The 26532-nt window shown below is 46.0% G+C and overlaps 1 protein-coding gene across 1 annotated transcript in view; it reads left to right on the forward strand.

The window, feature by feature from the left end:
• The window catches only part of LOC144495190 (uncharacterized), a 984403-nt gene that overhangs the window by 294062 nt on the left and 663809 nt on the right, over positions 1-26532 (forward strand). The window lies entirely within an intron of this gene.

Below are 26532 nucleotides of genomic sequence, written 5' to 3' on the forward strand. Positions count from 1 at the left end.
AGCTCCCTCAACCTTTCCTCATAAGACCTACCCTCCAAACCAGGCAGCATCCTGGTAAATCTCCTCTGCACTCTTTCCAGCGCTTCCACATCCTTCTTATAGTGAGGTGACCAGAACTGCACACAATATTCCAAATGTGGTCTCACCAAGGTCCTGTACAGTTGCAACATAACCCCACGGCTCTTAAACTACAACCCCCTGTTAATAAAAGCTAACACACTATAGGCCTTCTTCACTGCTTTATCCGCTTGAGTGGCAACCTTTAGAGATCTGTGGATATGGACCCCAAGATCTCTCTGTTCCTCCACAGTCTTCAGAACCCTACCTTTGACCCAGTAATCCACATTTAAATTAGTCCATTAGATGTCAAGAGGAATGTGAAAAGTGTGGGGGTGAAATGGAAGAAAGGGAATTCGGAAAGCAGAGCAAGAGCTTGAAGAAATATTGGCGATAAAAAAAATCAGGAAACACCCAAAGATGTTTTATAAATACAGAAACAGGTTCACTAAGGAAAGGAAGCAGGGCAATTACTGACCTATAGGTAACTTGCATGTGGAGGCGGATAGAAATTGGAGACCTGGCCTCACAAAAGAAAGGAATGCAGTGGTTCAGTCGGAGAAGTGTGAAATATTAGCCGGGATACACAGTGTGGGAGGAAATGTTTTGTTAATTTATTCCTGGCAGTTCAGCACTGCTGGAAGCTGCCATTAATTGCCCCCTCCCTGGTTGCCCTTCAGCAAGAGGTGGCGCAGAGACAGATTCACAGTGAGTGGATCCCTGGTCTCAGCCTTGTTTCTCTCCTCGCCCACCCCCTGACTCTGACCCACCCCCCACCCCCCAACCCCCACCCAGACTTGGAGGCGGAGCTCAACCCCCTCACACACACTCCCCCCCCCCCCCCCCCCACCCCTTCACACACTCTCTCTCCCCCCCACCCCTCACCTCACTATCTCCCCCACCACCACCCTTTCACACACTCTCCCTCCATCTCCCCCACCCCCCCCACACTCTCCCCCACCCCCCTCACACATCTCATCCCACTCCTCACACAAACTCTCCCCCACCCTCACACACGCACACTCTCTCTCCCACCCCCTCACACTGTCTCTTCCACCCCCTCATATTGTCTCCCCCCACCCCTCACACACTCTCCCTCCCCTCCCTCCCACCCCCTCACACACTCTCCCTCCCCTCCCTCCCACCCCCTCACACACTCTCTCTCCCCCTCCCCCGCCCCTTCACACACTCTCTTCCCCCATCCCTCACACTCTCACTCCCCCCCCACCCCTCACACACTCTTTCTCTCTCCTCCCATGCCCGTCACACGCCTGCTCTCCACCCCAGTCCCCTCACTCACATTATCATGTGTCGGTTATAAAATTTCTCAATCTTCTATTAAATTGTTTTCTTCTGTGTTCAGCATTTGTGACCCTAAAAGTCAGTAAAACTCTGCTTTTTAAGTGAAAGGTATTAGTGCCGGTTGGTATTTAATTTGGAACCATGAATCATTGGATCATTAGTCTTTAGTATATTTGAGTTTCATTATGCAGCAGGTTAATGATTGTAATTCAAGATGATCAAACACATAAATTACAGAGCGTTACTTGCGAGATCTGGAACAAACCTGGGTAAATAGAGTTAAGGGATGGATCAGCCATAATGGCAGAACAATCTAAGTGACTGAATGTCCTGTTCTTTGCCATGAATATGCCAACGGGTCCAAAAGCCACCAGCTTTTCAAAAGGTGTTTTCAAAGGATCTGAATCCAAATAATAAGATTGGCCGTTGTAGACAGACCAAACGAAATCCATCGTCCTGCTAATAGAAAATACTTTGGATAGACGTGTGGACCATTCAGGGAAGACACACGCATGTTAATGTTAGAACAAACAAGTTGGGCCGAATGGCCTGTTTCCATGCCGTAAACCTCTATGACTTTGTGACTCTATAACAGAAGTCGAGGGGACAGACTGCCAAAGATACAGAGAGAATCTTCAACCTTTTTGTGTAAGCAAGGGGCAGATTCCATCTATCTGTCTGAGGCGCAGAACCCAGCTAGCAGCCTGTAAGCTGGTGCTGGTTAGCAGACCAGAAGCAAGAGTGGAGGGAACCTTCGTGGAGGCAGTTAAAACAGATATCTTCACTCAACTCAAAAGCATTCTTTCTGGTTGTATCACAGCTTGGTATGGGGCTCCTGCTCTGCCCAAGACCGCAAGAAACTACAAAAGGTCATGAATGTAGCCCAATCCATCACGCAAACCAGCCTCCCATCCATTGACACTGTCTACACTTCCCGCTGCCTCGGCAAAGCAGCCAGCATAATTAAGGACCCCACGCACCCCGGACATACTCTCTTTCACCTTGTTCCATCGGGAAAAGATACAAAAGTCTGAGGACACATACCAACCGACTCAAGAATAGCTTCTTCCCTGCTGCCATCAGGCTTTTGAATGGACCAACCTCACACTAAGTTGATCTTTCTCTGCACCTTAGCTTTGACTGTAACATTACATTCTGCACTTTCTCATTTCCTTCTCTATGAACGGTATGCTTTGTCTGTATAGCACGCAAGAAACAATACTTTTCGCTGTGTCCCAATACATGTGACAATAATAAATTAAATCAAAATCAAAGAGACGTTCCCCAGAATAACTATCAATTGTATACAGTGTGGCAACTATAAGGCGGCCTTTACTTAGAGATCTATTGGATTGGATGTTGTTTGGGAAGAGGGAAGTCTGAAAGAGCACTGATCTTGTAAATGTATTTTGGATCAAAATATTCCTATTTAAACTGTGTGGGTGTGTTTAGTACTCTTGTATGTAAATATCTTAGATCATTATAGTCATAGAGGTTTACAGCATGGAAACAGGCCCTTCGGCCCAACTTGTCCATGACGCCTTTTTTTTTTAAACCCCTAAGCTAGTCCCAATTGCCCACATTTGACCCATGTTCCTCTATCCCGTCTTACCCATGTAACTGTCTGAATGTTTTTTAAAAGACAAAATTGTACCCGCCTCTACTACTATCTCTGGCAGCTTGTTCCAGACACCACCCTGTGTGTGAAAACATTGCCCCTCTGGACACTTTTGGATCTCTCCCCTCTCACCTTAAACCTATGCCCTCTAGTTTTAGACTCCCCTACCTTTGGGAAAAGATATTGACTATCTAGCTGATCTATGTCCCTCATTATTTTATAGACCTCTATAAGATCACCCCTCAGCCTCCTACGCTCCAAAGAAAAAAGTCCCAGTCTATCCAGCCTCTCCTTACAACTCAAACCATCAAGTCCCGGTAGCATCCTAGTAAATCTTTTCTGCACTCTTTCTAGTTTAATAATATCCTTTCTATAATAGGGTGACTAGAACTGTACACAGTATTCCAAGTGTGGCCTTACCAATGTCTTGTACAACTTCAATAAGCCATCCCAACTCCTGTATTCAATGTTCTGACCAATGAAATCAAGCATGCCGAATGCCTTCTTCACCACTCTGTCCACCTGTGACTCCACTTTCAAGGAGCTATGAACATGTACCCCTAGATCTCTTTGTTCTATAACTCTCCCCAACGCCCTGCCATTAACTGAGTAAGTCCTGCCCTGATTCAATCTACCAAAATGCATCACCTCACATTTATCTAAATTAAACTCCATCTGCCATTTGTCAGCCCACTGGCCCAATTGATCAAGATCCCGTTGCAATTGGAGATAACTTTCTTCACTATCCATTATGCCACCAAGCTTGGTGTCATCTGCAAACTAACTAACCATGCCTCCTATATTCTCATCCAAATCATTAATATAAATGACAAATAACAATGGACCCAGCACTGATCCCTGAGGCACACCACTGGTCACAGACCTCCAGTTTGAAAAACAACCCTCTACAACCACCCTCTGGCTTCTGTCAAGAACAGTAAGAAGTTTAACAACACCAGGTTAAAGTCCAACAGGTTTATTTGGTAGCAAAAGCCACACAAGCTTTCGGAGCTCCAAGCCCCTTCTTCAGGTGAGTGGGAATTCTGTTCACAAACAGCGCATATAAAGACACAAACTCAATTTACATGAATAATGGTTGGAATGCGAATACTTACAACTAATCAAGTCTTTAAGAAACAAAACAACGTGAGTGGAGAGAGCATCAAGACAGGCTAAAAAGATGTGTATTGTCTCCAGACAAGACAGCCAGTGAAACTCTGTGGGGGTTACAAATAGTGTGACATGAACCCAATATCCCGGTTGAGGCCGTCCTTGTGTGTGCGGAACTTGGCTATCAGTTTCTGCTCAGCGACTCTGCGCTGTCGTGTGTCGCGAAGGCCGCCTTGGAGAACGCTTACCCGAATATCAGAGGCCGAATGCCCGTGACCGCTGAAGTGCTCCCCAACAGGAAGAGAACAGTCTTGCCTGGTGATTGTCGAGCGCTGTTCATTCATCCGTTGTCGCAGCGTCTGCATAGTTTCCCCAATGTACCATGCCTCGGGACATCCTTTCTTGCAGCGTATCAGGCAGACAACGTTGGCCGAGTAGCAAGAGTAGGTACCGTGTACCTGGTGGATGGTGTTCTCACGTGAGATGATGGCATCCGTGTTGATGATCCGGCACGTCTTGCAGAGGTTGCTGTGGCAGGGTTGTGTGGTGTCATGGTCACTGTTCTCCTGAAGGCTGGGTAGTTTGCTGCGGACAATGGTCTGTTTGAGGTTGTGCGGTTGTTTGAAGGCAAGAAGTGGGGGTGTGGGGATGGCCTTGGCGAGATGTTCGTCTTCATCAATGACATGTTGAAGGCTCCGGAGGAGATGCTGTAGCTTCTCCGCTCCGGGGAAGTACTGGACAACGAAGGGTACTCTGTCCACTGTGTCCCGTGTTTGTCTTCTGAGGAGGTCGGTGCGGTTTTTCACTGTGGCGCGTTGGAACTGTCGATCGATGAGTCTAGCGCCATATCCTGTTCTTATGAGAGCATCTTTCAGCGTCTGGAGGTGTCTGTTGCGATCCTCCTCATCCGAGCAGATCCTGTGTATACGGAGGGCTTGTCCGTAGGGGATGGCTTCTTTAACGTGTTTAGGGTGGAAGCTGGAGAAGTGGAGCATCGTGAGGTTATCCGTGGGCTTGTGGTACAGTGAGGTGCTGAGGTGACCGTCCTTAATGGCGATGCATGTCCAAGAATGCAACCGATTCCGGAGAGTAGTCTATGGTGAGTCTGATGGTGGGATGGAACTTGTTGATGTCATCATAGAGTTGTTTCAGTGATTGTTCACCATGAGTCCAAAGGAAGAAAATGTCATCGATGTATCTAGTGTATAGCATCGGTTGAAGGTCCCGTGCGGTGAAGAAGTCTTGTTCGAACCTGTGCATGAAGATGTTGGCATATTGAGGTGCGAATTTGGTCCCCATGGCTGTTCCGTGTGTCTGGATGAAGAACTGGTTGTTGAAGGTGAAGATATTGTGGTCCAGGATGAAGCGGATGAGATGTAAAATTGCATCTGGAAACTGGCAGTTGTTGGCGCTGAGCACTGAGGCCGTTGCAGCAATGCCATCGTCATGGGGGATGCTGGTGTAGAGTGCCGAGACATCCATTGTGACGAGGAGCACTCCTGGTTCAACTGCTCCATGTGTGCCGAGTTTCTGTAGGAAGTCCGTCGTGTCGCGACAAAAGCTGGGGGTTCTTTGTACAATGGGTTTCAGGATGCCCTCGACATAGCCGGAGAGGTTCTCGCACAGGGTCCCATTGCCCGATACAATGGGACGGCCGGGTGTGTTTGCCTTGTGTATCTTCGGGAGGCAATCTTCTGTCAAGAAGCCAATTTTGTATCCATTTAGATACCTCATCCTGAATCCACTGAGATTTAACCTTATGCAACAACCTACCATGCGGTACCTTGTCAAAAGCCTTGCTAAAGTCCATGTAGACAACATCAACTGCACTGTCCTCATCTACCTTCTTGGTTACCCCTTCAAAAATTCAATCAAATTTGTGAGCCATGATTTTCCACTCACAAAGCCATGCTGACTGTCCCTAATCAGTCCTTGCGTCTCTAAATGCCTGTAGATCCTGTCTCTCAAAATACCTTCCAACAACTTACCCACCACAGATGTGAGGCTCACTGGCCTGTAGTTCACAGACTTTTCCCTGCAGCCCTTTTTAAACAAAGGTACATTTACCACTCTCCAACCTTCAAGAACCTCACCCGTGACAATCGATGATTCAAATATCTTGGCTAGGCCCGCAATTTCCTCCCTAGCCTCCCACAATGTCCTGGGATACACTTCATCAAGTCCTGGGGATTTATCTATCTTGATGCGCTTTAAGACTTCCAGCACCGCTTTCTCTGTAATATGAACACTCCTCAAGACATCACTATTTATTTCCCCAAGTTCCCTAACATCCATGCTTTTCTCAACAGTAAATACGGATGAGAAATATTCATTTAGGATCTCACCCATCTCTTGTGGATCCGCACATAGATGACCTTGTTGATCCTTAAGAGGCCTTACTCTCTCCCTTGTTACTCTTTTGCCCTTTATGTATTTGTAGAAGCTCTTTGGATTCTCCTTTGCCTTATCTGCCAAAACAATCTCGTGTCCCCTTTTTCCCCTCCTGATTTCTCCCTTAACTCTACTCCTACATCCCCTATTCTCTTCAAGGGATTCACTTGATCCCAGCTGCCTATGTCATGTGCCTCCTTCTTCTTCTTGACCAGGGCCTCAATATCCCGAGTCATCCAGCTTCTGCCAGCCTTCCCTTCACTCGAAGAGGAATGTGCTTACCCTGAACCCTGGTTAACACACCTTTGAAAGCCTCCTGCTTACCAGACATCCCTTTGCCTTCCCACAGACCCCTCCAATTAACTGTTAAAAGTTCCTGCCTGATACCATCAAAATTGGCCTTGCCCCAATTTAGAATTGTAACTTTTGGGCCTGACCCATCATTCTCCATATCTATCTTAAAACTAATAAAATTATGGTCACCGGTCCCAAAGTGATCCCTCACTAACACTTCTGTCACCTGCCCTTCCTTATTTCCCAAGAGGAGGTCAGGTTTTGCCCCCTCTCCAGACCACATACTGAATGAGAAATTCCTCCTGAATACACTCAACAAATTTCTCTCCATCCAATCCTCTAATACTATGGCTGTCTCAGTCAATGTTGGGAAAGTTAAAATCTCCTATTATTACCACCCTATTTTTCTTGGAGCTATCTGTAAATCTCTTTACATATTTGCTCCTCAATTTCCCGCCGCGTATAGTACAACCCTATCAAAGTGATTTCCCCCTTCTTATTTCTCAGTTCTACCCATATAGACTCAGTGGCTGAATTCTCAGATATATCTCCTCTCAGTACGGCCGTGATGTTTTCCCTAATCAAAAGTGCACTCCCCATCCTCTCTTTCCTCCTGTTCTATCTTTCCTATAGCATCTGTACTAGAAATCATAGAAATCATAGAAACCCTACAGTGCAGAAGGAGGCCATTCGGCCCATCGAGTCTGCACCGACCACAATCCCACCCAGGCCCTATCCCCACATATTTTACCCGCTAATCCCTCTAACCTACACATCTCAGGACTCTAAGGGGCAATTTTTAACCTGGCCAATCAACCTAACCCGCACATCTTTGGACTGTGGGAGGAAACCGGAGCACCCGGAGGAAACCCACGCAGACACGAGGAGAATGCGCAAACTCCACACAGACAGTGACCCGAGCCGGGAATTGAACCCGGGACCCTGGAGCTGTGAAGCAGCAGTGCTAACCACTGTGCTACCGTGCCGCCCTCTGGAACATTGAGCTGCCAGTCCTGTCCCTCCCTGAGCCATGTTACAGTAGTCCTGTGTGAGTATTTGTTTATTTTCTTTATTGTAATAAATAGTCTTTCATAAGTGTTATATCATGACTGGACTGTTACTGGGTCTCACATGTGGCCTCTTAGACTGTTCCTGTAAATAGAATTATACATCAGCAGGAACCAGTGTTTCCAAGTTGGGATACCCTGGCGGATAACATCAGCCCGGATGTGGGACACTCTTGTTCCTGTGTTCCAATCTAGATAATAATGAATGGATCTTGGCACGTGTACAAGCATTCATGCATCAAGCTCTTCCTCCAGTCAATTCAAACTAGTCCAGGTCCTAAAGAACTATTAGCAAGCTAAAGTAATGGCTCACATTGTACCGCTCCAATTTGCTACAGAATTCGAGGTATCAAGTCCAGCAACCTGGTCCATCATCAGTACCTCAAACCAAGCTGATGCTCTGATGCTCCTTACACACCTCTCACCCCGCCATATCCATCGATCCCCTTCGCCTCAAGTGGTACATCTAACTGATTCTTGAAAACATTCAATGTTTTGGCCTCAACTGCTTTCCGTGGTTGTGAATTCCACAGGCTCACCACTCTCTGGGTGAAGAAATTTCTCATCTCTGTCCAAAACAGTTTACCCCGTATCCTCAAACTGTGACCCCCGGTTCTGGACACCCCCACCTTCGGGAACATCCTTCCTGCATCTACCCTACCTAGTCCTGTTAGAATTTTATACATTTCTATGAGATCCCCCCTGATGAGGGGGAGGCAATGGCCTAGTGGTATTATCACAAGACCATTAATCCAGAAACTCAGCTAATGTTCTGGGGACCCGGGTTCGAATCCCGCCACGGCAGATGGTGGAATTTGAATTCAATAAAATATATCTGGAATTAAGAATCTACTGATGACCATGAAACCATTGTCGATTGTTGGAAAAACCCATCTGGTTCACTAATGTAGGGAAGGAAATCTGCCGTCTTTACCTGGTCTGGCCTACATGTGACTCCAGACCCACAGCAATGTGGTTGACTCTCAACTGTCCTTGGGCAACTAGGAATGGACAATAAATGCTGGCCAACCACGAATGAAGAAAAAAAAATTCTTCTGAACTCCAGTAATTAATTATGGAACGAGTACAAAAGAAATTTGTTGCATTTATATAGTGCCTTTCACAATCTCAGGAAGCCTCAAAGCCAAGGAAAGGCCTTTGGAGAGAAACATTTGCAGGAGTCCCGCTCTTCCTCGAGAAGTGGAGTGGGATTTTTTACATCTGTCGAAGTGGGTGGACCTGAGCTTGCTGCAAGGTTCAATTTGCCCAGTTCAACAGAGCAGCCCTCCCTCCGTACTGCACCGTGAAGTGTGCAGCCTAGATTATGCATTAATGTTCCCAAAATGGGGCTTGAAGAGTGTTGGGAGATTGGAATAAAAGTAAAATTCTGCGACTGGTGGAGATCCAAAATAAAAAGATAAATTCTGGAAAATCCCAGCAGCTCTGGCAGCATGTGTCGAGAGAGAATGAGAAGGAACCTTTACAAATACAGTATGGTTAAAGTAAAGTCTTTTTAAATTAGTAACAAGTAAAGCTTACATTAACACACTGCAATGAAGTGACTGTGAAATTCTCCTAGTCGCCACAGTCTGGCGCCTGTTCGGGCCAATACACCTAATTAGCACGTCTTTCAAACTGTGGGAGGAAACTGGAGCACCAGGGGGAAACCCACGCAGACACGGGGAGAACGTGCAGACTCAGCACAGACAGTGACCCAAGCTGGAAATCAAACCCGGGTCTCTGGCGCTGTGAGGCAGCAGTGCCAACCACTGTGCCACCGTGCTGCCCCACTGCTGCCTCACAGTGCCAGAACTGACAGAACAAGGAGTCATATTGGACTTGAAATGTTAACTCTGTTTCTCTCTCTGTAGACACAGCCAGAGCAGCTGGGTTTCTCCAGAACTTTCTGTTTTTATCTCAGGCGATTGGAAAGTGACTCATCTCCAGTTTGGTGCAAAGTCAAATCCATAACACTGAAAACTGCAGACCAGTGAGCTGTGTAAGCTGTAACGTTTATAGAAACATTGAAACGTAGAAGATAGGAGCAGGAAGAGGCCATTCGGCCCTTTGAGCCTGCTTCGCCATTCATCACGATCATGGCTGATCATCCAACTCAATAACCTGATCCTGCTTTTTCCCCGTAACCTTTGATCCCATTCAACCCCAAGTGCTATATCCAGCCGCCTCTTGAATACATTCAATGTTTTGGCATCAACTACTTCCTGTAGTGATGAATTCCACAGGCTCACCACTCTTTGGGTGAAGAAATGTCTCCTCATCTCCCTCCTAAATGGTCTACCCCGAATCCTCAGACTGTGACCCCTGGTTCTGGATTCCCCCACCATTGGGAACATCCTCCCTGCATCTACCCTATTTAGTCCTATTAGAATTTTATCAATCTCTATGAGATCCCCCCTCATTTGTCTGAACTCCAGCGAAAACAATCCTAACCTAGTCAACCTCTCCTCATACCTCAGTCCCGCCATCCCCGGAATCAGCCTGGTAAAACTTTGCTGCACTCCCTCGAGAGCATAGAACATAGAACATTACAGCGCAGTACAGGCCCTTCGGCCCTCGATGTTGCGCCGACCTGTGAAACCAATCTAAAGCCCATCTAATCTACACTATTCCAATATGATCCATATTTCTGGAATAAGGTGGGTGAGTTTGCAGCATGGGTTGGTACCTGGGATTTCGATGTTGTGGCCATCTCGGAGACATGGATAGAGCAGGGACAGGAATGGTTGTTGCAGGTTCCGGGGTTTAGATGTTTCAGTAAGTGCAGGGAAGGTGGTAAAAGAGGGGGAGGTGTGGCGTTGTTAGTCAAGGACAGTATTACGGTGGCAGAAAGGACATTTGATGAGGACTCGTCTACTGAGGTAGTTTGGGCTGAGGTTAGAAACAGGAAAGGAGAGGTCACCCTGTTGGGAGTTTTTTTATAGACCTCCGAAAAGTTCCAGAGATGTAGAGGAAAAGAGTGCAAAGATGATTCTGGACAGGAGCAAAAGTAACAGGGTAGTTGTTATGGGGGACTTTAACTTTACAAATATTGACTGGAAAAGCCAGAGTTCAAGTACTTTAGAGGGGTCAGTTTTTGTCCAATGTGTGCAGGAAGGCTTCCTGACACAGTATGTAGATAGACCAACAAGAGGCGAGGCCACATTGGATTTGGTACTGGGTAATGAACTAGGCCAGATGTTAGATTTGGAAGTAGGTGAGCACTTTGGTGACAGTGACCACAATTCGATTACGTTTACCTTAGCAATGGAAAAGGATAGGTATATACCAAAGGGCAAAAGTTATAGCTGGGGGAAAGGAAATTATGATGTGATTAGGCGAGATTTAGCTGGCACAGGTTGGGGAAGGAAACTGCAGGGGATGGGCACAATTGTAATGTGGAATATGTTCAAGGAACAGCTACTACGCGTCCTTGATAAATACGTACCTGTCAGGCAGGGAGGAAGCAGACATGTGAGGGAACCGTGATTTACTAAGGAGGTTGAATCTTTTGTGAAGAGGAAAAAGGAGACTTATGTTAGGATGAGACATGAAGGCTCAGTTAGGGCACTTGAGAGTTACAAGTTAGCCAGGAAGGACCTAAAGAAAGAGTTAAGAAGAGCCAGGAGGGAACATGAGAAGTCTTTGGCAGGTAGGTTCAAGGAAAACCCTAAAGTTTTCTATAGGTATGTCAGGAGTAAAAGAATGACTAGGGTAAGATTAGGGCCAGTCAAGGACAGTAGTGGGAAGTTGTGTGTGGAGTCTGAAGAGATAGGAGAGGCACTAAATGAATATTTTTCATCGGTATTCACACTGGAGAGGGACAGTGTTGTCGAGGGGAGTACTGAGATGCAGGCTGTTGGATTGGATGGGATTGAGGTTCATAAGGAGGAGGTGTTAGCAATTCTGGAAAGGGTAAAAATAGATAAGTCCCCTGGGCCGGATGGGATTTATTCTAGGATTCTCTGGGAGGCTAGAGAGGAGATTGCAGAGCCTTTGGCTTTGATCTTTGAGTCGTCATTGTCTACAGGAATAGTGCCAGAAGACTGGAGGATAGCAAATGTTGTCCCCTTGTTCAAGAAGGGGAGTAGGGACAACCTGGTAATTATAGTCCGGTGAGCCTTACTTCTGTTGTGGGCAAAGTTTTGGAAAGGATTATAAGAGATAGGATTTATAATCATCTAGAAAGGAATAATTTGATTAGGGATAGTCAGCACAGTTTTGTGAAGGGTAGGTCGTGCCTCACAAACCTTATTGAGTTCTTTGAGAAGGTGACCAAAGAGGTGGATGAGGGTAAAGTGGTTGATGTGGTGTATATGGATTTCAGCAAAGCGTTTGATAAGATTCCCCATGGTAAGCTTTTGCAGAAAATACGGACACATGGGATTGAGGGTGATTTAGTGGTTTGGATCAGGAATTGGCTAGCTGTAAGAAAACAGAGGGTGGCGGTTGATGGGAAATATTCATCCTGGAATTCAGTTACTCGTGGTGTACCGCAAGGATCTGTTTTGGGGCCACTCTGTTTGTCATTTTTATTAATGACCTGGATGAGGGTGTGGAAGGATGGATTAGTAAATTTGCGGTGGAGTTGTAGATAGTGCGGAGGGAAGTGGCAGGTTACAGAGGGACATAGATAAGCTGCAGAGCTGGGCTGAGAGGTGGCAAATGGAGTTTAATGCGGAAAAGTGTGAGGTGTTTCACTTTGGAAGGAGTAACAGGAATACAGAGTACTGGGCTAATGGTAAGGTACTTGGTAGTGTGGATGAACAGAGGGATCTGGGTGTCCATGTGCATAGATCCCTGAAAGTTGGCACCCAGGTTGATAGGGTTGTTAAGAAGGCATACGGTGTGTTAGCTTTTATTGGTAGAGGGATTGAGTTTTGGAGCCAGGAGGTCATGCTGCAACTGTACAAAACTCTGGTGCGGCCGCATTTGGAGTATTGCGTACAGTTCTGGACGCCGCATTATAGGAAAGATGTGGACATGTTGGAAAGGGTGCAGAGGAGATTTACCAGGATGTTGCCTGGTATGGTGGGAAAATCGTATGAGGAAAGGTTGAGGGACTTGAGGTTGTTTTCATTAGAGAGAAGAACGTTAAGAGGTGACTTAATAGAGCTATACAAGATGATCAGAGGATTAGATAGGGTGGATAATGAGAGCCTTTTTCCTCGGATGGTGATGGCTAGAACGAGGGGACATAGCTTTAAATTGAGGGGTGAGAGATATAGGACAGATGTGAGAGGTAGGTTCTTTACTCAGAGAGTAGTAAGGGCGTGGAATGCCCTGCCTGCAACAGTAGTGGACTCGTCAACATTAAGAGCATTCAAGTGGTTATTGGATAAACATATGGATGATATTGGAATAGTGTAGATTAGAGGGGCTTTAGATTGGTTCCACTGGTCGGCGCAACATCGAGGGCCGAAGGGCCTGTACTGGGCTGTAATGTCCTATGTTCTATGTTCTATATGTTTATCCAATGACCATTTGAATGCTCTTAATGTTGACAAGTCCACTACTGCTGCAGGCAGGGCATTCCAGGCCCTTACCACTCTCGGAGTAAAGGACCTACCTCTAACATCTGTCCTATATCTCTCACCCCTCAATTTAAAGCTATGTCCCCTCGTGTTAGCCATCACCATCCGAGGAAAAAGGCTCTCACTATCAACCCTATCTAATCTTCTGATCATCTTGTATAGCTCTATTAAGTCACCTCTTAACCTTCTTCTCTCTAATGAAAACAACCTCAAATCCCTCAGCCTTTCCTCATACGATTTTCCCACCATACCAGGCAACATCCTGGTAAATCTCCTCTGCACCCTTTCCAACACTTCCACATCTTTCCTATAATGCGGCAACCAGAACTGTTCGCAATACTCCAAATGCAGCCGCACCAGAGTTTTGTACAGTTGCAGCATGACCTCCTGGCTCCGAAGCTCAATCCCTCTACCAATAAAAGCTAACACTCCGTACGCCTTCTTAACAACCCTATCAACCTGGGTGCCAACTTTCAGGGATCTATGCACATGGACACCCAGATCCCTCTGTTCATCCACACTACCAAGTATCTTACCATTAGCCCAGTACTCTTTTTACCTGTTACTCCTTCCAAATTGAATCACCTCACACTTTTCCGCATTAAACTCCATTTGCCACCTCTCAGCCCAGCTCTGCAGCTTATCTATGTCCCTCTGTAACCTGCCACTTCCCTCCACACTGTCTACAACTCCACCGACTTTAGTGTCATCCGCAAATTTACTAATCCATCCTTCTCTGCCCTCATCCAGGTCATTAATAAAAATGACAAACAGCAGTGGCCCCAAAACAGATCCTTGCGGTACACCACTAGTAACTGAATTCCAGGATGAATATTTCCCATCAACCGCCACCCTCTGTTTTCTTACAGCTCGCCAATTCCTGATCCAAACCGCTAAATCACCCTCAATCCCATGTGTCTGTATTTTCTGCAAATGCTTACCATGGGGAACCTTATCAAACGCTTTGCTGAAATCCATATACACCACATCAACCGCTTTACCCTCATCCACCTCTTTGGTCACCTTCTCAAAGAACTCAATAAGGTTTGTAAGGCACGACCTACCCTTCACAAAACCGTGCTGACTATCCCTAATCAAATTATTCCTTTCTAGATGATTATAAATCCTATCTCTTATAATCCTTTCCAAAACTTTGCGCACAACAGAAGTAAGGCTCACCGGTCTATAATTACCAGGGTTGTCCCTACTCCCCTTCTTGAACAAGGGGACAACATTTGCTATCCTCCAGTCTTCTGGCACTGTTCCTGTAGACAATGACGACACAAAGATCAAGGCCAAAGGCTCTGCAATCTCCTCTCTAGCCTCCCAGAGAATCCACGGATAAATCCCATCCGGCCCAGGGGACTTATCTATTTTTACCCTTTCCAGAATTGCTAACACCTCCTCCTTATGAATCTCAATCCTGTCCAGTGCAACAGCCTGTTTCTCAGTACTCCCCTCAACAACACTGTCCCTCTCCAGTGTGAATACCGACGAAAAATATTCATTTAGTGCCTCTCCTATCTCTTCAGACTCCACGCACAACTTCCCACTACTGTCCTTGACTGGCCCTAATCTTACCCTAGTCATTCTTTTACTCCTGACATACCTATAGAAAGCTTTAGGGTTTTCCTTTATCCTACCTGCCAAAGACTTCTCATGTCCCCTCCTGGCTCTTCTTAACTCTTTCTTTAGGTCCTTCCTGGCTAACTTGTGACTACAGTAAGAAGTTTAACAACACCAGGTTAAAGTCCAACAGGTTTATTTGGTAGCAAAAGCCACACAAGCTTTCGGAGCTCCAAGCCCCTTCTTCAGGTGAGTGGGAATTTTGTGGGAATTCACTCACCTGAAGAAGGGGCTTGGAGCTCCGAAAGCTTGTGTGGCTTTTGCTACCAAATAAACCTGTTGGACTTTAACCTGGTGTTGTTAAACTTCTTACTGTGTTTACCCCAGTCCAACGCCGGCATCTCCACATCATAACTTGTAACTCTCAAGTGCCCTAACTGAGCCTTCCGTCTCATCTTAACATAAGTCTCCTTCTTCCTCTTCACAAGAGATTCAACCTCCTTAGTAAATCACGGTTCCCTCACATGACTGCTTCCTCCCTGCCTGACAGGTACATATTTATCAAGGACGCGTAATAGCCGTTCCTTGAACATGTTCCACATTACAATTGTGCTCATCCCCTGCAGTTTCCTTCCCCAACCTATGCCAGCTAAATCTCGCCTAATCGCATCATAATTTCCTTTCCCCCAGCTATAACTCTTGCCCTTTGGTATATACCTATCCCTTTCCATTGCTAAGGTAAACATAATCGAATTGTGGTCACTGTCACCAAAGTGCTCACCTACCTCCAAATCTAACACCTGGCCTGGTTCATTACCCAGTACCAAATCCAATGTGGCCTCGCCTCTTGTTGGTCTATCTACATACTGTGTCAGGAAGCCTTCCTGCACACATTGGACAAAAACTGACCCCTCTAAAGTACTTGAACTCTGGCTCTTCCAGTCAATATTTGTAAAGTTAAAGTCCCCCAGTACAACTACCCTATTACTTTTGCTCCTATCCAGAATCATCTTTGCAATCTTTTCCTCTACATCTCTGGAACTTTTCGGAGGTCTATAAAAAACTCCCAACAGGGTGACCTCTCCTTTCCTGTTTCTAACCTCAGCCCAAACTACCTCAGTAGACGAGTCCTCATCAAATGTCCTTTCTGCCACCGTAATACTGTCCTTGACTAACAACGCCACACCTCCCCCTCTTTTACCACCTTCCCTGCACTTACTGAAACATCTAAACCCCGGAACCTGCAACAACCATGCACTTGAGGGAAATACAGGCCAAGAGGTTGGAGCGACAGGATAGAACTGATTGGATTTCTCCATAGAGCAAGAACATCCTTCCTCAGAAAAGGAGACCAAAACTGCACACAATATCCTTATTTATTTATTACTGTCACAAGTAAGGTTTACATTAACACTGCAATGAAGTTACTGTGAAATTCCCCTACTTGCCACACTCTGGCACCTGTTCGGGTCAATGCACCGAACCAGCACGTCTTTCAGACTGTGGGAGGAAACTGGATCACCCAGAGGAAACCTACGCAGACATGGGGAGAACGTGCAGACTCCACACAGACACAGAATCGAACCCAGGTCCCTGGCGCTGTGAGGCAGCAGTGCTAACCACTGTGCCACCGTGGTAATAACATAGCTGTAAAGAAAGCAGTTCCAGCTCATTTGTGGATTAATCGTAGTAATTAAAAGGCCGGTGAAGATAGAGGGGAAGTAGGCCGTGCCTAAGAAAATGTATTGGATTCTTTCAGGATCAGAGGGACCTAATGGAAAGGTTAATGTGCTTGGTGTCAGGGACCATTCGATAAAACATCTCACTCGAGACTTGTGGCTCCAGAGATAAAAGGGAATGTTGTAAATTGGGTAATGAATAGGTTTAGCAGTAGGAAGCAAAGGGCAGCGATCAATTGACCCTGTTCTAATTGGGTAAACTGCAAATAGAGCAAGTTTCCTGTTGCTCAGATACAGGCGAATAAAAAGGCCCTTCCAATGCCTCTGAGACTTCCAGTGGGAGAAATTGCAAGGAGTCACATAGAATTTCTATTTTTATCCATTCTTGGGATGTGGGTGTCGCTGGCTGGGCCAGAATTTATTACCCATCCCTAATTGCCCCTAGACAAGTTGCTCCTTGAACTGCTGCAGTTCCTGAGGTGTATGTACACCCACAGTGCTGTTTGGGAGGGAGTTCCAGGATTTTGACTCAGCGACAATGAAGGAACAGCAATATATTTCCAAGTCAGGGTGGTGAGTGACCTGGAGGGGAACTTGCAGCTGGTGGTGTTCCCATTTTACAGCACAGAAAACAGGCCATTCAGCCCGACAGCTTTTTGCCAGTGCTAATGCTCCACACAAATCTCCTCCCACCACTCTCCATCCAACTCAATAAGAATATTCTTCTATCTACATCCTTCTCCCTTCCTGCTTAACCTGCTTCTCCTTAAACGCATTCATGCTCTTTGCCTTAATCACTCCAATTCAATTTTTAAAATTCATTCATGGGATGTGGGTGTTACTGGCAAGGCCAACATTTATTGCCCATCCCTAACTGCCCCACATTCTCCTTTCAGTGTTCAATTTCATCAAATGCTTCCTAAACACTTCAATTAATGATGGAGCAAAGGAGAGTGAGGAGAGAGTTGATGGATAAGGTTATGTACAAGGTTTAGTTAAGGTTCATGTTCCCATGGACTCATGGTACAAGGACGAGGGGGTACAGGTTTAAGGCTTTGGACAGGATATCCGGGGATGGGAGGGGGAGCGGGGGTGTGAGGAAGAGGTTTGATATGTCACCTGTGGTAATGATCGGGAAATCACTGCCTCTCCGAGAGTGATAAAAAAAGAGGCAATGAATGATTTGAAAAGAAAATTGGGTGAGCACTTGAGGGAAATACAGGCCAAGAGGTGAGAGCGACAGGATAGAACTGATTGGATTTCTCCATAGAGAGCTAGTATGGGCCCGATGGGCCAAATAGCCTCTGTCTATGCTGCAATGATTGTAATACTCTTTGTCCATTCGGTGGATTTTGCTCCCACAAAGAAATGCTATTCTTATTTATGTCTTCTCTCTGTATTTTAAAAAGGTTTTCTTGACAATGTTACCAACTCTAAATCCCATGAGATTAAATGGACAGTGGCAGCATCGATACAGAACTGGCAAAGGGACAGTTAGCTCATTTGGCTGGATGGCTAGTTAGTGATGCAGAGTGACACCAACAACATGGGTTCAATTCCTGTACTAGCTGGAATTATTCATTTGCCCCGCCTTCTCAACTTTGCCCCTCACCTGAGGTGCCCTCAGGTTAAATCACCACCAGCCAGCTCTCCCCTTTGAGGGGGAAAGCAGCCTATGGTCGACTGGACCCATGGTGACTTTACCTTTAACCTACCACCTGGTTGCTAGTCTGTCGCTGGCGCCACTCCACATCAAGCATGGCTGACCAGGAGTCTTACTGCCAGCCATTGGCATGTTGGAAGGATTTTGCAGGTTAACACTCAACCTGTTTATGAGCGCACATTCCTCAACCATCAGGTCCTTGGGTGGGACTCGAACCGGGAGCTTCTGGTTCAGAGGCAGGGATATTACCCAATGTGCCACAAGACCTAGACTTAGGCATGCAGGGCATTATTTCAAAGTTTGCTGATGATGTGAAACTTGGAAATGTAATAAACAATGGGGCAGATAGTAATGGATTTAAGAAGGACATTGAGAGGCAGGTGAAATGGCCAGATACATAGCAGGATTAAGTGAGAAGTAACGCATTGTGGTCTGAAGAATGAGGTATACTTTGAAGTTTATTTATTAGTGAAACGAGTAGGCTTACATTAACACTGCATTGAAGTACTGAGAAAATCCCCGAATCGCCACACTCTGGTGCCTGTTCGGGTACACTGAGGGAGAATTTAGCACGGCCGATGCACCCTAACCAGTACATCTTTCAGACTGTGGGAGGAAACTGGAGCACCTGAAGGAAACCCATGCAGCCACGAGGAGAACGTGCAGACTCTGCACAGACAGTAACCCAAGCCGGGAATCGAACCCAAGTCCCTGGCGCTGTGAGGCAGCAGTGCTAACCACTATGCCACCGTGCCACCCAAGGCAATATGAACTAAATGATATAAATTTAAAGAGAAAAGAGGAACACAGAGACCTGGAGGTGTATGTAACACATTTTTGAAGATGGTGGGACAGGCTGAGTAGGCCTTTAACTAAAAGGTATGAGATTATTGGCTTTATTAATACAGTAAGAGTTCTAACAACACCAGGTTAAAGTCCAACAGGTTTATTTGGTAGCAAATGCCATTAGCTTTCGGAGCGCTGCTCCTTCGTCAGATGGAGTGGATGGAGTGGATATCTGCTCAGCATTGCAAGAGCAAGCAACCTAACCCAATGCAACATCCACACTATTGCCTGCACAACATTTGGATATCATTAATTCATAGAACCACAAAGATGCAGCACCCTTGCAATGCTGAGCAGATATCCACTCCATCTGACGAAGGAGCAGGGCTCCAAAAGCTAATGGCATTTGCTACCAAATAAACCTGTTGGACTTTAACCTGGTGTTGTTAAAACTCTTACTGTATTTACCCCAGTCCAATGCCGGCATCTCCACATCTTTATTAATACAAGCATAGAGAACAAAAGCAAGGAAGTTGTACTAAACTTTTACAAAACACTGTCTAGATTTCATCTGGAGTCCAGTATTCAATCCTGGGTTCCACACGTTAGGGAGAATATTCAGGCCTTGGGAAAGGGTGCAGAGGGGATTTACTAGAACAGTACCAGAAATGAAAGATTTCTGCTACGTGGAGAGAAAAGAGAAACTGAAGTGGTTCTCCTTAGAGCAGAGAATGTTGAGGAGAGATTTGTTCAAAATCATGTGTGGTTTTAATTGAGTAAATATGGCCCCGGGGAGCGTTAACCAGAGAACACAGATTTAAGGCGATTGGCAAAAAAATCCAAACACAACATGAAGAGTGATACAGAGTTGTTAATATAGAATACACTGCCTGAGAGGGTGATGGAAATAAACTAAATATTACCTTTCAAAAGAGAACTGGATAAATACTGAAAGGGAAAAAATACTCAGGTTTATGAAGAAAGATGCTGGGAATGGGATTAATCAGATAATTTGACTAAAGAGCTGGCACAGTTACAATGCACCAAATGGCCTTTTTGGATGCTGCATCTTTATGTGGTTCTATGAATCAATGATATCCAAATGTTGTGCAGGAAACAGTGTGGATGTTGCATTGGGTTAGGTTGCTTGCTCTTGCCAGTAGGAATCTCCAGGGTTGCATTGTTTTATGTTTGGATCAAATTGATTCAACATCCTGAAAGGACCAATGAGCTGCAGGTGAACTTCGTAAGAAGGCAAAGTTCCATGAAAGATCCCCTTGCATTCCTGCAAGTATCCAGCAAAAACTTTGGCTAGTAATCCAATTCCCCAATCCCAGCTGGAGGGGTACCAGTGAACATGAGTTTATTTTATGAGGTGAGAATCTAACCAATGGTTATAAGTTGCTTAGAAACTCAAAAGGTGTTTGATAACACCGGGGCGGCAATGGTCCAGTGGTATTATCACTAGACTATTAAGCCAGAAACTCAACTAATGTTCTGGGGACCTGGGTTCAAATCCTGCCACGGCAGCTGGTGGAATTTGAATTCAATAAAAAATATCTGGAATTAAGAATCTACTGATGGCCATGAAAACTTTGTCGATTGTCGGAAAAACCCATCTGGTTCACTAATGTCCTTTAGGGAAGGAAATCTGCCGTCCTTACCTGGTTTGGCCTACATGTGACTCCAGAGCCACAGCAATGTGGTTGACTCTCAACTGCCCTCCAAGGGCAACTAGGGATGGGCAATAAATGCTGGCCAGCCAGCGACACCCATGTCCCACAAATGAATAAGAAAATAAATAAACCTTCACCAGGTAGCCTGAAAAAAAAAGAGGGATGAACTTCAGTGAATTTGGATGGTGAATGTCACAGAGTGGTTTGCAGATGAGCTGTGGGTGTGTGAGCAGAGCATAAGACAGACGAGGGTGGTGCCATGCCAGCAGACCTCCTGGTGGAATAGCTCCAAGCAGCAGAATGTCTGTTCAAGAAAATTAAGACGAATGCGAATGAGTCAACAGGATTGAAAAGAGGTGATGAGAAGCAGAAGGTTATAATGAATGGGAAATGTTCTGTCTGGAAGGCAGCCACAAGCACAGTTTCTTAGAGAAAGGTCATTGAAATGTGCTTAGTGGAGGTTCACGGACTGGTCGAGATGGAGTTTTACTTTGGCCAGAGAGGGTGGGGGTCACCTTCAGTGGCGGGATTGGATGATCCTGCCAGCAGGAACAAAGAACAAAAGAACAAAGAACAATACAGCACAGGAACAGGCCCTTCGGCCCTCCAAGCCCGCGCCGCTCCCTGGTCCCAACTAGACCATTCTTTTGTATCCCTCCATTCCCACTCCGTTCATGTGGCTATCTAGATAAGTCTTAAACGTTCCCAGTGTGTCCGCCTCCACCACCTTGCCCGGCAGCGCATTCCAGGCCCCCATCACCCTCTGTGTAAAATATGTCCTTCTGATATCTGTGTTAAACTTCCCCCCCCTCACCTTGAACCTATGACCCCTCGTGAACGTCACCACCGACCTGGGAAAAAGCTTCCCACCGTTCACCCTATCTATGCCTTTCATAATTTTATGCACCTCTATTAGGTCACCCCTCATCCTCAGTCTTTCCAGTGAGAACATCCCCAGTTTACCCAATCTCTCCTCATAACTAAGCCCTTCCATACCAGGCAACATCCTGGTAAACCTCCTCTGTACTCTCTCTAAAGCCTCCACGTCCTTCTGGTAGTGTGGCGACCAGAACTGGGCGCAGTATTCCAAATGCGGCCGAACCAACGTTCTATACAACTGCAACATCAGACCCCAACTTTTATACTGGCTGGAAGGGCTGGAAAATCCCTTTGTATCTAACAAATACTGCACCTGACCGAAGATTAAATCGCAACAATTAGCATTTGTACAGTGCCACTAATATAGTTAAAGATCACGGCATTATACAGCAGCATTATTACACAAAGCCTACACTGAACCACATAAAGAGATATTAGGACATGTGATTGAAAGCTTGATAGGTTTTAAGAAAGCATCTAGGAGAAGGGGGGAGAGCTGGAGAGGCTAAGGGAAGGAAGGGGCAACACGGTGGCACAGTGGTTGGCACTGCTGCCTCACAGTGCCAGGGACCCGGGTCTGATTCCCGGCTTGGGTCACTGTCTGTGCAGAGTCCACACGTTGTCCCCATGTCTGCATGGGTTTCCTCCCACAAGCAAAGACATGCTGGTTAGGTGCATTGGCCATGCTAAATTGCCCCTTAGTGTTAGGGGGAGTAGCAGCGTGGGGTTACGGGGATAGGGTCAGGGTGGGATTGTTGTTGGTGCAGGCTCGGTGGGCCGAATGGCCTCCTCATTCTATGATTCTGTGATTGAAGGGTCTGGAGTTCAGGCCTAGGCTGATATGGCTGCCAGTGGTGGAACGGTTAAAATTAGGGATGCACCAAGGGCTCAGATTAGGGGAGCAGGGTAATATCAGAGGATTGTAGAGCTAGAGAAGATTACAGGGATCATTTTTTCTACAGATTCTCACTAATGGGTGAATTGGAAGGCTCCCTCCTACTTCCCATTCCAAATCTGAGCCATCAGAAATCCAATTACTAAAAAACGTCACACCCCCTGCGGTAAATTGAAATCCTCCAGAAACAACCCAGTGTCTTGTGCATGCTCATTAAAAGGCCACCTCATTGGAATCACGTTCCTCCTCCTCAATAGGTTTCCTGCCAGCGAGTAATTAGAATGTTCACTTTTACGACAGCACATGAGTGACGTGTACCTAGTGATGGGTAGACAATCTATGATTAACGATGAGATGCCTCTGCATTGTCCTTTTTGGGGGGTGTCCGTAAATGCCAGCCTGTGCATGAGACTGGGAGGTAGCGGTGCAAGCTGTGCGGAGGATGGCTGAGGAAGGCTGAGGAATAGTGGCCATGCAAAGATGGATGGGATAGTGCAGACTGTCGGGGATCCCTTTAAATATGGTGCCCAGCCCTTCAACCTCATAGAATCATAGGAGGTTGCTGTGAGGTAACAGCAAGAAAAGAAAGTTCCTGCCGCCCTGCATCGAGCAAGCTCCCCATGCGTGCTCAGGTAATGAGCTGAACAGCATAGGTTGTGTGTAGTCATCCATCCTGCTCCACAATGGGAATCATTCCCACTACTGTCCCCGCCATTGAACCCAGAATACAGAATGGAAGGGAACGGCCGAGGTTATGGCACAGGATTTCTAAGTATTTAAGTTAAAGGGTGGGGTTTATAAGTATTTAAATTACGGGGCGGGGTTTATGCAATATATGGGTTACGAGGCAGGAGGGTTATATGAACATAGGAACATAGGAATTAAGAGCGAGAGTCGGCAATTCAGCCCTTCGAGCCCACTCTGCCATTCTATATGATCAGAGCTGATCTCCATCTCATCCTAACTCTACTTCCCTGCCTTTTCCCCTTTATCCCGCTTTTGATCAAATATTTATCACTTTCTTGAATCCATTGATTGATTCTGCATCCACTGTACTTTGGTGCAGTGAGTTCCACAGATTCATAGAGACATAGAGACAGAGAAGATAGGAGCAGGAGGAGGCCATTTGGCCCTTCGAGCCTGCTCCGCCATTCATTACGATCATGGCTGATCATCCAACTCAATAGCCTAATGCTGCTTTTTCCCCAAACCTTTGATTCCTTTCGCCCCAAGTGCTGTATCCAGCCGCCTCTTGAATACATTCAATGTTTTGGCATCAACTCCTTCCTGTGGTAATGAATTCCACAGGCTCACCACTCTTTAGGTGAAGAAATATCCTCACCTCCGTCCTAAATGGTCTACCCTGAATCCTCAGACTGTCACAACCCTCTGAGAGAAGTAGTTTCTCCTCATCTCAGTTTTGACCCTACCGCCTCTCATTCTATATTTATGACCTCTCGTTCTAGACTGTCCTCCAAGAAGGAACATCTGTTTGACATCGACCTTATCAACCTCATATGGCATTTTATATACCGCAATCAAATCCCCCCTCATTCTCCTGAGCTCCAGTGAGTACAAACGCAAAATATACTGCTCCTCATATGATAGACCTTTCATCCCTGGAATCAATCTGGTGACCCTCCTCTGAACGGCCTCCAATGCCACCACATCCTTCCTCAAGTAAGGAGAACAAGAATGGACACAATACTTCAGGCGTGGTCTCACCAACGCCTTATACAATTGCAACAACACTTCTCAACTTTTAAAATCCAAGTTCTTCTGCAATAAATACCAAGATTCCATTTGCCTTTCTTAGTAAATGCTGCACCTGCATACTGACTTTCTGCAATTCATGCATAAGGACACCCAGATCCCTCTGCACTGAAGTACTTTGAACCTGCTTCCCATTTAAATAATAATTTGTCCTTTTATTTTTCCGGCCAAAATGGATAAACTTGCATCTATCCATATTAAACACCATCTGCCAGATTTTGGCCCATTCTCCTAGCCTATCAATATCTACCTGTAAACTCTTTATCTCTTCATCACTGCCTGCTTTCCCTTCTATGTTGGTGTCATCCGCAAATGTTGCTATGTTGCACTCTGTCACTGCTTGCAGATCATTTATATAGATTGTAAATAGTTGATGTCCAAAGACTGACCCCTACGGTACCCCGCTAGTTACATTTCACCAGTCAGAGAAGGACCCATTTATCCCGACCCTCTGCTTTCTGTCAGTCAGCCAATCCTCAATCCAAGCCACTACTCTAGCCTCAACTCCCTGGGATCGAACCTTCTGGTTCAGTCTTTTATGCAGCATCTTGGTAAATGCCTCTGGAAATCTAGATATACCACATCCACAGGTTCCTCACTATCCACCCTACCGGTTACATACTCAAAACCTCAAGCAAGTTTGTCAAGTATGACTTGCCCTTCATAAAACCGTTATGTGGTAATCAGGTTATGGGGTGGTTTATGGGTTGGAGATTTATGCTGTATTCAGGTTATAGGGCTAGATGGCTTATGCATTCTTTAGGTTACAGAGTGAGAAGGTTTATGCTGTATTCAGGTTACAGGGCGGGGGGATTTTATGCAAATTTTAGGAAATGAGGTGGAAGAGTTATGTGGTATTCAGGTTGCTTGAGAGGTGGTTAATGGGTGGAGGTTTATGCTGTATTCAGGTTACAGGGACTAGTGTTTACGCTTTATTCAGGTTACAGCTCGGTGTTTATGAGCTAGTCACATTATGGAGCAAGAGTTCAGGACGAGGGGGCTGGGGTTACACTGTATTCCGGTTATGGCAGGGCAGGGGTTTAAAGTTTTTAAAGTTTAAAGTTTATTTAAGTAAAACATGGGACACTACGGACAGAGTACCCCTCATCATCCAGTACTTACCCGGAGCAGAGAAGCTATGACATCTTCTCCGGAGCCTTTAACATGTCATCGATGAAAATGAACATCTCGCCAAGGCCATTCCCACTCCCCTATTTCTTGCCTTCAAACAACCACGCAACCTCAAACAGACCATTGTACACAGCAAACTACCCAGCCTTCAGGAGAACAGTGACCATGATACCACACAACCCTGCCACAACAACCTCTGCAAGATCCGATGCCGGATCATCAACAAGGATGCCATCATCTCACGTGAGAACACCATCCACCAGGTACACGGTACATACTCTTGCGACTTGGCCAACGTTGTCTACCTGATACACTGCAGGAAAGGATGTCCCAAGGCATGGTACATTGGCGAGACAATGCAGACACTACGACAACAGATGAATGGACACCACTCAACAATCACCAGGCAGGAGTATTCCCTTCCTATCGGGGAACACTTCAGCAGTCAAGAGCATTCAGCCTCTGACCTTTGGGTAAGCGTTCTCCAAGGTGGCCTTCAAGACACACGACAACGCAGAATCGCCGAGCAGAAACTGATAGCCAAGTTCCACACACATGAGGACGGCCTCAACCGGGATATTGGGTTCATGTCACACTATCTGTAACCCCCACGACTTGCCTGGGCTTGCAAAATCTCACTAACTATCCCGGCTGGAGACAATACACATCTCTTTAACCTGCATTTAACCTTCTCTTCACTTGCATTGTCTGCACCTGTAAAGAATTGATTACCTGTTAAGACTTGCATTCCAATCATTATCTTGTAAGTTGAGTCTGTGTCCATGTAGGCCCTGTTTGTGAACCCAACTCTTCACTCACCTGATGAAGGGGCAGTGCTCTGAAAGCTCGTGCCACCAAATAAACCTGTTGGACTTTAACCTGGTGTTGTGAGACTTCTTACTGTATTTGAATAGAAACAATGTGCAGTGGTACAAGGAAAGGCAAGGGAATGGCACCAAGTCATGAGGCTCGTTTGGGAGTCGATGCAGACACAATGGGTGGGATTTTCTGTCTTTCCTTGTCCGAAACTGTAAAATCCCGCCCGAGGTCAACAGACCTGCCCATGGTCTTGCCCGCTCCGATTCCTGTGGCAGGCGGGACAGCAAACTTCTGG

The sequence above is a fragment of the Mustelus asterias genome, chromosome 6 (genome assembly GCF_964213995.1).
Source record: "Mustelus asterias chromosome 6, sMusAst1.hap1.1, whole genome shotgun sequence".
In the NCBI taxonomy this organism is placed as follows: domain Eukaryota; kingdom Metazoa; phylum Chordata; class Chondrichthyes; order Carcharhiniformes; family Triakidae; genus Mustelus; species Mustelus asterias.